A 14,598-nucleotide genomic window follows, 5' to 3' on the forward strand; every position below is an offset into this window, starting at 1 on the left:
TTCCAAGCGACCGGTAAAATCTATAACATTGTGGAGTTAAATTTAACCAAACAATTTTATCATTTCTCTCCTTATATTCTTGAAAAGATAGATTGATTGGACTTATTGATATAATAAATACGCATGTGTCACTAGCTAAACTATTTTGAAAATGTAGGTGATACTGTGAATGTCCAGAATAGGTTGTTTTCTACTTTTTTATACTAGAGCAAACGGCATGGAGTACGCTCTGTGTACAATTTGGTTTTAATACTAAATTAGCTTCAAGTCCTTCTATCGTTTGTTTATGATTTCCATCTGTTAGATTTGGAATTTTTTTTTCTTTTCTACTAGCCATTTATCCGCATCAATTCGATTTCAATTAAAACTTTTTCTCCAATCAGGAAATAATACGTCTAACGCATCACGACCTAGTAGAGAGTTCCCTTTGTTTTCCGTCGGGATTATTGTTATTTCTAACATGACCGTTCTGTTGCTCGCGATAACATCAACACTTATTTTGCCTAACGGTGTCAATCTTTGACCTGATGCCGTAATCAATGTTAAATCTGTTTGTTCTAATTCTAGATTAGAAATTTTTTCTCGATACAAGTTCTCCGGCATGACTGTATTACACACGCCGCAATCAATCTCAAACGCAATGTCCGTGTCTGTTACAAATGGTTTGTAGAAATCCTGTAACGATAGCAGCTTAACGTAACGGGCTGAGTACCAACGGATTATTATGCCCGTGGAACTCACGGGCAAAAGGATATAAAGGAGGGCCACAGACGTGGCAGACTCAGTGTGAAAAAATAGACCAATAAAGGACTAATTTTTAGTTTATTCCACTAGCGAAATTCTTAAACAATTCCTTTGTTTTTCTCACTCACGTTGCAGTTGCAACAGTGTCATTAACTTTTAACACGCGCACTTCTGGAGTACTTATCACATTGATCTGTGCTATGTGGGTTAGTGATCTATCCCGCTCCACAAACCACTAAGACTTCAGAGGAAACTAAATCAAATAAAGTTCAATAATATGAATAGTCCATGTACAATAACTAAAGTCACACCTGCAGAAAGAGTGTTTTGTTACGTACCACATACAGTAACAGCAAAAGTCAATCCTATAAAAGGGAATGAGAGACACACCTCAACTATGGAAGAGTAAAAAAGTCAGTCTAAAATCGTAGGAAATCAAGTCGAATATGAAGAAGAAAAATCTGTGTTTTACAGAAATCACTTTAAAGAGCACATGAGATGGATCCCTGCAATTGTCAAAAAGAAAATAAGCGGGTTAAGATATTTAATCAGTCTGAATGGAATAATACGAATGGTACATAAGAACCAATTGAGGAAAAATAAAAACCAGATGAGTTGAAAGGATGTCATAATACCATCAGAGGTAAATATTTCATACAAAAGGAAAAGGAGTGAATCAAGTCCTCCACCATTAAGACGATCGAAAAGATTAGAAGGACAACCACGAGTTAAGTATCCTAGATAGGAAGTAAACTCCGTTTAAGGGGGAGAATGTAGTGTATTAGAAATATAAGTAATACGTAGGCTGCCTTTTAAGTTTCGGGATTTGAAAAAAAACTGGTGATGCAATCTACCAACTAACAATTTTATCGTTAAGTTTAACGTTTTCGAGGTTATACATACTCAGAACGTTTTGAAATACGAGCGTTATTTGTGTTGTTTAAAAAATGTGAAAAGTGTCAATGTCCGCCAAATTGTAGAATTGGGTCGTGGACATTTTCGTGCGATTATTTTTTGCAACTTTCGACGTGAATTGACACAGCAGTAGCGCATGAATGAACTTAATTCAACTTTTGGTGATGAAGGTCTATCAAGGACCAGTATTTATCGATGGTATGGTGAATTCAATCGTAGCCGGAGTACACTCCAAGATGAATTTCGTGAAGGTCGTCCAAAATCAGTTGTTGTTCCGAAAAACATTGATGCTGTGCGTGAACGGATATTGCAAGATCATCATGTGACTTACCGTGAGATAGAGACAACCTTAGGTATTACTGGGACCAGCATATACTTAATATTGCATGAATATTTAACTGCCAAAAAAATTTGCTCGAGTTGGATTCCACACAATTTGTCAGTCTCTCACAAAAAGACTCGTGTCCATTGGTCGGAAGAAATGCTCGAAAAATACGATTGCGGTGCTTCAAAACTCGTCTTTAGTGTTGGGTCAAGTATAGCTTTTCAGTGAGCGGAGCGAAGGCTCACGCTCACCGCGGTGAGCGATGAGCGAGGGGTAGCTCCATAGTGAGCGAATTACGATTCGACGAGCGCGCGAGCGTAAGGAGCCCGCGAGCTCAAAGAGCCGGCGAGCGCAAGGAGCCGGCGAGCGCAAGGAGCCGGCGAGCGCAAGGAGCCCGCGAGCGTAAGGAGCCCGCGAGCGCAAGGAGCCCGCGAGCGAAAGGAGCCCGGGCGCTTTCTGCCAAAAACATGCTGCAGACACCGGCAGTCGTGGTACCGTTATAAACTGGCGAAGTAGGCGTGTATCGAGTTACTCGAGTCTTTTGTCCACCGTGTGCGCATGTATCGATCTACGCTTGGTTTTTTTTCGTGTAACGGTAACGACGAAACGATCGAGAAAAGGAAATGCTAAATTAATGCAATGGTATTCGGGTATCGGTTCGCCTGGTGATCGGTGATGAAAATGTATTTGCCCATCGCTTCGTGTACTTCATGTGCTCGTGTGCTCTTTACGCTCGCGGGCTCCTTTCGCTCGCGGGCTCCTTGGGCTCGCGGGCTCCTTGCGCTCGCGGGCTCCTTACGTTCGCGGGCTCCTTGCGCTCGCGGGCTCCTTACGTTCGCGGGCTTCTTTCGCTAGCGCGATATTTGAAGAGCGAATCGCTCGCTGCGGAGCTGCCTGATTTTAAGTAAGGAGCGCGCTCAGTAAGGTGAGCGGAGCGTTTAAGGTAGCTCTTTCGCTCGCGACCCAACACTACTCGTCTTTAATATCGTGACAGGTGATGAGTCGTGGATTTACGCGACTGAGCCCGTAACTAAACTGCAATCGACTGTATGGGTGTTTCAAGATGAGCCGAATCCAACCAAAGTTGTTCACGCACGAAGCACTTCCAAGCAAATGGTCGCATGTTTTTTCGAAAAAACTGGATATATCGCAACCAAACCTCTAGAACAACGCAGAACAGTCTATTCTGAGTGGCACACAACAATATGTTTGCCAGTTGTCTTCCAAGAAATCAGGAAATTCAACCGCTGTCGACGGATCACCCGTCACCACGACAATGCGAGCTCTCACACATCGGCTCAAACAACTGCATTTTTGAGTACTCAAAACATCGATTTGATGAGTCATCCGCCATATAATCCTGGATCTAGCACCAAATGACTTCTTTTAATTCCCGTACGTAAAAAATAAACTGAGAGGTCAATGTTTTTCAACACCTGAAGAAGCGAAGATCTCTCAAAAAAGACTCGTGTCGATTGAAAATTTAAACATTTTTTTAACAACACAAATAGCGTTCGTATGTCTAAAAGTTCTGAGAACGGATATCCTCAAAAAAGTCAAACTTTACGATAAAATTGTTAATGAACAGATTGCATCACCAGTTTTTCCATATCCCGAAACTTAAAAGGCAACCCTCGTACTAGCTCGCACCGGAAAGCCACCCTTTACCACTTTGACCAATTATAACACAAGTTGAAATCATCTAGCCGAGTCAACTATTTCGGCAACCGTCACAAACACTTTCATAAAAACCGTGTAAAATCGTTCAAAAAGTTAGTATAAATAAAGAACCGATAGTTGGACAAAAGAGCCAGTTCATCGGAGATAATGATAAATTAAACCTCGTGTCTATTTATTGATTTCTCCCGGAACGTCGAAGTCCTCCTACCCGAGGTAAGGCCCGACGCTTTTCAACGTGCCGTACCGTGTATTTGGGAAACACCTTACCGTCCGTCCACACGGCGCTGCGACAATTCTGCGACCGGGGTTTCTGCGACCGATTTGTGCTCACCGGAAGTGTCAAAGTAATCAAAAGTAGCCGAAGTCGGCCATCTTGCATGTCAAAAGTGTCGCGGAAACTCCCGCCGGCACGTTTTCGTCGCAACTTTCTGCGACATTACAAAAAGACCGTTATTTGTATGTAAAAATGGTCATTGTCGTGGTTTGTTCGACGAGAAGGAGTTTTGATATAGTAAATAAATATACTGGCGTGCTAATTCATGTTTTTAATGCGTTTTTTTTTAACTATTGTGTTAAAATGAAAGAATGTAAATAATAACTTTAATGTAAATGCATATAGCATATTTTTATTATTCTAGAAAGTCAACAGCATTAAAGTAAAAACAAGTAACGCCGGTTTGTTCGACGAGAAGAAGTTTTAATATAGTAAATAAATAAATTATAATTTTTATTGTTACATTAAAGTTTTTAAAAACTAAAACTAAATTTAAACCTAAAGAGTACGTCTAGTACTGTTCCTGTCTAGATGCTAACTGTAACTGACTGCCGTTGAGTTCGCCATCGCGTTGGTCGCTGCTGTCGTCGAGGAGTATTGCTGACGTGGCATCGGCATCGTGGTTGGGAGAATCGTGGAGACTCGACTGCTTGATAATGGCTTCCAAGTACTTGGAAACACCGAAAATGTACTTTGGAGATGCTGGAAAATCACTCCCAAGTACTTGGAAATACCGAAAGTGTACTTTGGAGATGCTGGAAAATCACTCCCAAGTACTTGGAAACACCGAAAATTAACTTTGGAGATGACTGAAAATCACTCCCAAGTACTTGGAAACACCGAAAATGTACTTTGGAGATGCTGGAAAATCACTCCCAAGTACTTGGAAACACCGAAAATGTACTTTGGAGATGCTTGAAAATCACTCCCAAGTACTTGGAAACACCAAAAATGTACTTTGGAAATGCTTGAAAATCACTCCCAAGTACTTGGAAACACCGAAAGTGCTCGTTGGATACGTTCAAAAAGACCAAAGAAGCTAGGCGAAATGCTTAGAGGAATGCTTAGCTCGATAGCTCAATTCGGACCAAAACAACGAAAATGCTCTTTTTCTAAAAAAACCAGATTTAACGTAGGACGAACGACAAAAAAGTTATGAGCGTTCAAAGTTGGACATTTTTTGACGTTTTTTCAAAGCAAAATTGCAGGTTTCAAGTATTTTCTTCCAAACGAAGTACTTAAATAAGCAAGCTGTGTATACATTTACATGTAGAACATAGAATCATCTTGCAAAAAGCTCAAAAATCGATCCCAAGTACTTGGAAATACCAAAAATGTACTTTGGAGATGCTTAAAAATCGCTCTCAAGTACATGGAAAGGCCGATAATGTACCTTGGAGATGCTTGAAAATCACTCCTTAGTACTTGGAAAGATCGATAATGTACCTTGGAGATGCTTGAAAATCACTCCCAAGTACTTGGAAAGATCGATAATGTACCTTGGAGATGCTTGAAAATAACTCCCAAGTACTTGGAAAGATCGATAATGTACCTTGGAGATGCTTGAAAATCACTCCCAAGTACTTGGAAACACCAAAAATGTACTTTTGAAATGCTTGAAAATCACTCCCAAGTACTTGGAAACACCGAAAGTGCTCGTTGGATACGTTCAAAAAGACCAAAGAAGCTAGGCGAAATGCTTAGAGGAATGCCTAGCTCGATAGCTCAATTCGGACCGAAACAACGAAAATGCTCTTTTTCTGAAAAAACCTCCAACTTTAAACGTGAATAGCTCGAAAACTAGAAGAGATAAAAGGACGCCGTTTTCAGCAAAAGAAAGGAAATTTGACGTAGGACCGTCAACATGGGGGTCAGATTTAACGTAGGACGAAAGACAAAAAAGTTATGAGCGTTCAAAGTTGGGCAATTTTTGACGTTTTTTCAAAGCAAAATTTTAGGTTTCAAGTATTTTATTTATTCATTTATTTATTTCCTTATAAAGTATGTGGCCAACATCACGGCCTGGACACTGAGCTTAATACTAAGGACTAACTCTAGCATAAAGAAGCAGCAATTCATTTTTAAAGCGTAACATAGAGGAGTTAAAGTCAAAGTACTCATAGTAATTATTAAAGTTTGGCATCATCACTAACAGAGGTTCGTTATGGCTGTATAATCGCCTACGTAGTTGAGGTGCTAAAAATTGTCTATTTCTTATAATTCTTGCAGGAGCATATATGTTAATTCTGGCCAGCAAATCAGGGGCGTCAATCTCTCCTGTCAAAAGTTTACCAATGAATACGCATTGCGCAACTTTACGCCTGTGGTCAAGGGATTGTAAACCTAATAACAAGCAACGTGTACGATAGTCAAGTCGAAACGATACAGATCGAGAGAAAAGTCGTAACGCGACACAAGTAAGCCGACGCTGAACTGCCTCTATTCTATGTGTCCAGTAATCGGTAGACGGAAACCAAATGACGCTATTGAACTCTAAAATTGAGCGGACCAGACTGACATATAACGCTTTTACACATGTAGGATCTGTGAATTCCTGACACTGCTTGCAAACAAATCCTAGCAACTTCGTAGCTTTATCTATTATTTTCTTGTAGTGCACATTGAACGTTAACTTACTGTCTAGGTAAACTCCGAGATCGCGGACCTCGGTTACGCGAGCAATATCGATTTTGTAATTATGAACGACAGGTTTGTCTATTCTATGATAAGTTAACACACAACACTTTTGAGTTGAAATACTTAGGTCGTTTAGATGGCACCAATCACTAAAGTTATCACAGAATGTTTGCAAAGTATCGCAGTCCATTTCAGTCTCAATTGGCAGATAAATCCGTAGGTCATCCGCATACATTACGCAAGCCTTTTCGGGAATCACAGTAGTCACGTCATTAAAAAATATTGAAAACAGCAGAGGACCAAGATTGCTCCCTTGTGGTACGCCAGAAGTACCTTCAAACACATTGGAGCACACATCACCTATCTGCACGGAGTAGCGACGATCGTGGAGATAAGAGCTGAACCACTCAACCAGCGATGGTGACACACCCAGCCTCTGCAGTTTAGCCAGCAGTAATGAATGATTCACACGGTCAAAGGCCGCTTTTAGGTCCGTGTATACAGCATCCAGTTGGAGTCCGCACGCGAAAGTTTCATGGCACACGGTGACAAATTCAAGTAGATTTGTTGTTACAGATCTTCGCGGATAGAAACCATGTTGGCGCCTGCTGATGACATCCCGGAAGCAATTCAGGAAATCACGAGGGACAATCACCTCGAATACTTTTGAGCAGGCGCACAGAGAAGTTATGCCTCTGTAGTTCTCAGCATGCTTTTTGTCGCCTTTCTTATGAATAGGAAACATCCAAGAAAATTTCCACGCAAAAGGGAACGTACCCTGTTCAAGCGACATGGAAAATATCTTGGACAGAGGCATTGCGAGAGAGGCATTCCCTTTTTTTCATATCGTTGACGGTACACCATCAGGTCCTGGCCTCAATGATTGCTTTATCGTATTAATCGCTTTTTTTACCGATTCGACCGACACATCAATATCAGATGGAGTAAAGTTGACTAATTCACGCGGAACATTTGCAACAGCGGCATTCAAACGAGGCATGTCGTAACTAACTCCACTTGAGAACTGATTTCTAAAACGGTCTGCAAAGAGATTACAGGACTCTTGGTCATAAGCGGAAACTGAGCCATTGTACGTTATGAGCTGAGGTATTCGGGTATTAACGCGCCTCGAGTTTACATAGCTCCAGAATTGGCGTGGGTTACTTCTCAGGTTCTCCTGAATCCTTCTCACATACTGATCATGCAATATTTTGTTCAGTCGTCGATACAGGTTATGTGCCATAATGTGTCTCATTTTTGCATAGTGGGTCATTTTTTTTCTATAGCTACGATAGCAAGAAGCTTTCACACGTTTTAGTTCCTGAAGCTGGCGCGTTGACCACGGAGGACCACGCCTCCTGATTCGTTGGGAACAGCAGCGTGTGAGATAACCCATCAATATGTTATTAAATTTATCAACAGCCAGGTTTACATCGGGTACTGACTCAATCATGGTCCAGTCAGTGCTCTCGAGAAGCTCCTTTAGTCGTGCGAAGTTGGTCTTTTCAAAATTAAATCGATGAGCATAGTCATGTGTGTCTATTCGTGGGGGAACTGGCGGCTCAGCTTCAGGCGATGGGTAGTGTAGCAGTAGTTCAAGCGGTGGATGGTAGGTATCAGCGTTTACTACAGGAAAAGGTGATTCGGTCAGTGAGTAACCAAAGTTAACCACGTTATTGCACACAAAAGCAAGATCCAGCATGCAGTTGCTACTATTGCGGATTTGATTTATCTGGTTGAGTCCTGCATAGTTTGTTGCGTCTGTTATTGCTTGGCATCCTGGTGTGACACGTGATGCAGTATAGTTCAGGTGGGGCAAGCCATAATTATCGGTAACCCACGATAGAGAGGGGAAGTTGAAATCTCCAAGCACAACGTACATGTTGGAGTTCTGGTCATTGTGTCTATTGTTACCAGTTATTGTGTCTAACGAGTTTGTTAAAGACTCTATCACTGTCGGTTTGTTGTTCTGATCTGGAGGGAGGTATACAGTTCCGATAGTAACAGTGGATCGTCGCAAGTATATGTTCACCCATATTTGTTCTATATTATCTGGTGAAGAACAAAGCGATGATCGATGCTTAGATGCAACAGCAATCAAAACACCACCACCCCTGAGTTTGTTACTATTTTTGACGTTGCGATCTAGTCTGTAAATAGTGTAGTTGTCGTCGAACAGCAAAGCAGACGGAATGGCCTCATCGAGCCAGGTTTCGGTGAGTGCAATGACATCGTAGTTAGAGGTGGTTGAATATGCATACACAGCTGAGCATTTTGATCGCAGTCCACGAACGTTTTGGTAAAATATAGAGAGGTCATTCCACTTGCTAAACAGACGGCGGTGGTCGGAGAGAAGGTGAAAGAGAATCAGCAGACGAGGATGTTGTGCTTGGCATAATCGCACTATTCGAGTTCAGTTCTTCTTGTAGGCTGGAGTGGTTAACATCACGTGTGCTCGCAGGATGAAAAGTGCTTTGAGGTCGCTCTCTCTGCTCAAATTCACGGTAGACAAAGTCACTAGGCCACGTGGAAGGAGACAGTGCCTTTTCTCGAAGTATTGATGGCACTCCAATCTTGAAGGAAATGTGGCGCATCGTCGATAAATCTCGGTTACGCGCATATAAAGTATGAACAATAGTATCTTCAATCCCCAAGTGCTCGTCGACAATTTTTTTCATATCATCGGCTGTGACATCTCGGTGCACGCGAGTAATAAAAAGCCAGGTTAAGTTGCCCGGTGGTGGAACAAAACGGACGTGCGAATTTGTTGTGATCCCTCTCCCTGAGCCATGCAAAAGCGTCTTGGGACGCGGGATGGGGAAGTGTGCTGGCGATGTGGAATCCTGTGTATCGCTTAGTGGATCAATATTGGTGACGTGTTTTGCTTTGACGTGCCCGCTCTCCGCCATGTACGTTTTAGTTGGCTTCGCAGCAGGAGGGCGCGGGTGTGCAGGGATCGGGGGTTTCGCCGCGTTGAGGACAGATGACCAAGACGGCTTGGTGTGTGTGAATCTCTTATCCAGCTCCGTAAGAAGATCTCCGTTCATTTGTTTAAGTAGCTGAGTCAGTGCTTGTAAATCGTTACTTTCGTAATTGCGGCAACTCTCACACATCCACTTAAGACCGCGATTACGGGCCAATTCCTTCGTGCAAGTGCCGTTTAATTTGAGACATTCAGCGTGGAACATAGCATTACAGTTGAGAAATAGCGATTTACCGCAGCAAACAACCGGATCCTTAATGATGACGGAGCTACAAATAGGGCAAACAGCATCCATGGTGATAAGTACGAGCTGATGATTGTGAAGTACGATGTGTTGATGTGTTTGTTGGAAATCAATACACTGGTATAGTTGAGCGGGAACTTGATGCTGGTGTAGTAGTGGCTGGTTGCTGGTCAACAGGACGGCGTCAGGCGACGCCAAGTAGGTAAACAGTCGATTTCACAGCAGCAAAGTTCGCCAAAATTAACGACTAAACGCGATCGGCGCATCCGAGCAAGTTCGCGAAGTACTACAACGACTGTTCACAAAATCAAAACCGATCCAATAGACTGATGGAGAATATGAAAAATACTGTAAAAAGCTGTTACAAACGGAGCACGAAATTCCTCTACTATTGACGGGCCAATCCGAGGGGAGCGATTTTCTTCCAAACGAAGTACTTAAATAAGCAATTTGTGTATATATTTACATGTAGAACATAGAATCATCTTGCAAAAAGCTCAAAAATCGATCCCAAGTACTTGGAAATACCAAAAATGTACTTTGGAGATGCTTAAAAATCGCTCTCAAGTACTTGGAAAGGCCGATAATGTACCTTGGAGATGCTTGAAAATCACTCCCAACTACTTGGAAAGATCGATAATGTACCTTGGAGATGCTTGAAAATCACTCCCAAGTACTTGGAAACACCAAAAATGTACATTTGAAATGCTTGAAAATCACTCCCAAGTACTTGGAAACACCGAAAGTGCTCGTTGGATACGTTCAAAAAGACCAAAGAAGCTAGGCGAAATGCTTAGAGGAATGCCTAGCTCGATAGCTCAATTCGGACCGAAACAACGAAAATGCTCTTTTTCTGAAAAAACCTCCAACTTTAAACGTGAATAGCTCGAAAACTAGAAGAGATAAAAGGACGCCGTTTTCAGCAAAAGAAAGGAAATTTGACGTAGGACCGTCAACATGGGGGTCAGATTTAACGTAGGACGAAAGACAAAAAAGTTATGAGCGTTCAAAGTTGGGCATTTTTTGACGTTTTTTCAAAGCAAAATTTTAGGTTTCAAGTATTTTCTTCCAAACGAAGTACTTAAATAAGCAAGCTGTGTATATATTTACATGTAGAACATAGAATCATCTTGCCAAAAGCTCAAAAATCGATCCCAAGTACTTGGAAATACCAAAAATGTGGCTCGAAGAGCGAAGCGTGAAAAACAACGTACAGGGTTTACCATTTGATAGGACAATATAAATATACAAAAATAATCAGATGATACCACAAACGCAGTACATGATTCCACAAACGTGACAGATGACAAGCCAAGTGAGGCATGCAAAGTGATTACTATCCAGGTGGGTTCATCCCGAACAAATCGCCTTGATTTTTTTTAGAAAAATAAAGGAAAAATTTGACAATCGTTCCGGATTTTGTTTATATTTACAATTTGCCAGTTGTTGTTTCCAAAGTTCTTTCCGATAGCGTAAAAATGCCGTATTTATCCTGTTAAGCTGTTTTTTGCAAAAATAACTCATGGAATGGGAAAATATGCGATATAATGAAGATAATGTCGTTTTAACAAACACGTTTCATGTAGCATTGTAGCAACAAAGTTTTAACATATGTGCCTTTGGACGACCAAACCGCTTTACCCATCTCGTCCAACCTCATTTACTAGATGACTTTGCAATATATCGTAGATGGAACTGTGTCCTCAGTAAAGTTGTGGCTAATGAGGGCAGAGTCTCCCGGTAACCGTATCGACTGGCAGCTTGCTAACGCGTCGTAATCCTTTTGTTGGTAAATAAAACCAGGAACGATTGTCAAAAATTAATTTCAAAATGGCTGCCACGACCAGGCCTTTGAGCTCACCTCCCTTAGGACCCACCTTGGAGGCATGTATACAACAATCGTGAAGTACAAAATCGCGCGTATAAACGCAAGTCAACGCGGGTCAACAAGTCTGTCGAATCACAGTGCATTCGTTTATACGCGCGATTGACAGACCATCAGTACCGGCTTGTGCTATCATCTCCTACAATTGTGATATCATCTGCCACGATTGTTGTATACATGCCTCACTTAGCTTGTCATCTGTCACGTTTGTGGAATCATCTACTGCCCCAGCCAGCAATATCTGTCAAAAACATAGGCGAGGGCGAGTAGAAGGAAAATCCCCGCCGCAAGCGGACTGTCGATGTTTGAATGTGTGCATGGGACGGCGATGAATTCAGTGCAAGAGGAGCTTTCGATATGGGCATTATACGAGACGCCATATTGTGCTGAGCAAGAGGCCTCTCAACAGATGCAGCTAAGAAGTCATACCCCGAATCATCCCGGCATTCTGACACTGAGCTGATCCGGAAGCAGAGCGGTACAGTCGATGGAAAAGGCATCTCCCGGATTTTACACGGAGACAGGATGGACATTGTAGGGATCGAGCATAGGGTAACAGAAAGATAAGGAATAGTAAAAGTAAAAAGAAGGCAGAGCGTAATGGAATCATAGTACGCCCCAACGGCATGCATATCAGGCAAGATCGAGTTCAAATTCAAAATTAGGCGAAAAGCAGGGTGTCAGAAAATTCGAATAAGGCGAATAAGCGAGAGAAGCGAGAAGGAAAGAGAAGGATTAGGAACACGCGAGCCCCACTTGGGCTCGTCAGTCTTGTGGTATGTGTCGTAAAGAGAAGTTATCGATGGAGGATTACTTGAGGTAAACAGAAATAAAACGGTAGAAAATTGGACAAGGTGCAGCAGTTGTGTTTGAAAAGAACGGATGGGGCTCAACAGTCACGACAGACATCTTAAGTGTAAACGTATTGTTACCGTAACGAATAGTAAAATTGTAATTGTAATTGTTGTTATTTGAAATTCAATGTATATTTATTGAAATAAACGAATATGTGCATTGAAATTATGAATTTATTATTGACATAAACTGAATAATAAAAAAATAAAAAAATGACTGCCTCTACTGCTTATGTGTGCGTGAAGCAGGTGTTTACATGTGTGCGTGCACCCATCGGCTTGGATTGACGGTCTTTCGTGCTTCCGTTAGACCCGATTGCGGACCGTCACCAAAAATTGACAGATATTGCTGGCTGGGGCGTTTGTGGTATCATCTGATTATTTTGTGCTATCAAATGGAAAACCCTGTATAATTGCCACGTGCCTTAGCGCATCTATCATCTACATATGGTTTACAAAATCTAAATCATCATCCTCGTCATCTTCGTCGAGATCTGTTCCTGCAGGGTGATTTACTATCTCCTCCTCTAGTAAATTGGTTGAACCCTCTGGAATATACTCGACCTCCTCTGTTGGCCTGACTCCTAAAAAATAAAATAAAGTTTACTTTCGTAACCCGAAATAATTATTTAACTTAAAGTTTCACTACAGAACATAGTATACTAACCTACATCCAGATCCGGCCACTTAATATGTGATGCTGTTAGGTCCATTTCACCAAGTTCTTCATCACACATTCGCTCCAGTTCCTCCACCTCTCGCTTTCGTTTCACATAGAAAATGCTATTGTTTTTCGACGATGACGGCTCCATAATTAGTTTTTGAAATTTGTAAACACTTTGTCAATATTTTATAACCACTTCTACTTACAAACGCACCAGTAGTATAAAGATATTCAAGGTTATGTGATAAATTTTACAATAAATAAAATGTCAAAACCATTCTTACAAAGCTAACTTTATGCTATTATTATCCCCCCGTAGGCAGAGTCTCTTACACTCTCTCGATTTCATCATGTCATCCCTTTCCAACATTCGAAAAAAAATTTCTTTCTCTCTTTTCTGGGTGTTAGTTTTTGGACGCGATCAGTTTTGCCCTGGTACACCAACCCAGTCACTTGAACACGCGGGTTTTGGATACTAAATTGGATATTACACATAGAAAAATTGGATATCCAATTGAGCCCCTAAACAATCGCTCAAATCAAGATTTTTGGGTGTCGCGGTCGAAGCGCGCCGCGTTATACACACACATGAGCACTTGCCATCACCCGATTTTTGCGGTGTTGCGGTGTGTTTAGGGTGATGCCCGATTGATGACGTCACAAACGCGTTGCATAAAAAAAAATCTGTGTCGTATTTTTTTTGCCCGTGTTCTCTCTCTCTTCGATTATTTCTCCTGCTTTGTACTTTAGCTCCGTGCTCCGTGCTGACTCAGAGAGTCTAGACAGCTGTCTGCTTCTCGTTTGCTCTAACACGCGCGGGTATATCGTGCCTGTGGGCCTGTGACGGTGGCGTGAAAGGAAGCGTCATATCCATATTATTCTAATTGATGTGCAAAGTGCAAAGTGATAACTCGAGTTTGTTTTCTGTGCGACGAAGACGAAACAACTTTTTACGGTGAAATTGTTCCTGAAAGAAGGCAAGTAGAATTGATTGTTGTTATTTGATGGTTTATATTTACCCATGGAACGAAGTGTTTTCCAGTTGTGCTATCGGCTGCTCTTCTGCATGACCGGTTGGTGATTCAATATAAATAACGAAATGTTTGAATGTAAGCATAGTTCAGTTTACACCTTCAAGTGCTACGCAATCTAATATCTAATAATTTTTCGAATCTAGTGCCATTACATCGATTCGTGCTTTCTTTTCCGCTTTGGTTAAAAAGTTTTCCGCATTTAAATTGACAATAATTTTACTAGAGCCAAAGTTTAAAAATTTTCGCTATACAGAACGAAAGAACGGTCGTTCTCAAATCCACCAATCATTTCGGATTTGTCACAGGTCGTTGACTTGTATCAGCTGATACCAGTGAATCCTAGCAGTGCATAGATACCA

The sequence above is a fragment of the Anopheles ziemanni genome, chromosome X (genome assembly GCF_943734765.1).
Source record: "Anopheles ziemanni chromosome X, idAnoZiCoDA_A2_x.2, whole genome shotgun sequence".
Taxonomy (NCBI): domain Eukaryota; kingdom Metazoa; phylum Arthropoda; class Insecta; order Diptera; family Culicidae; genus Anopheles; species Anopheles ziemanni.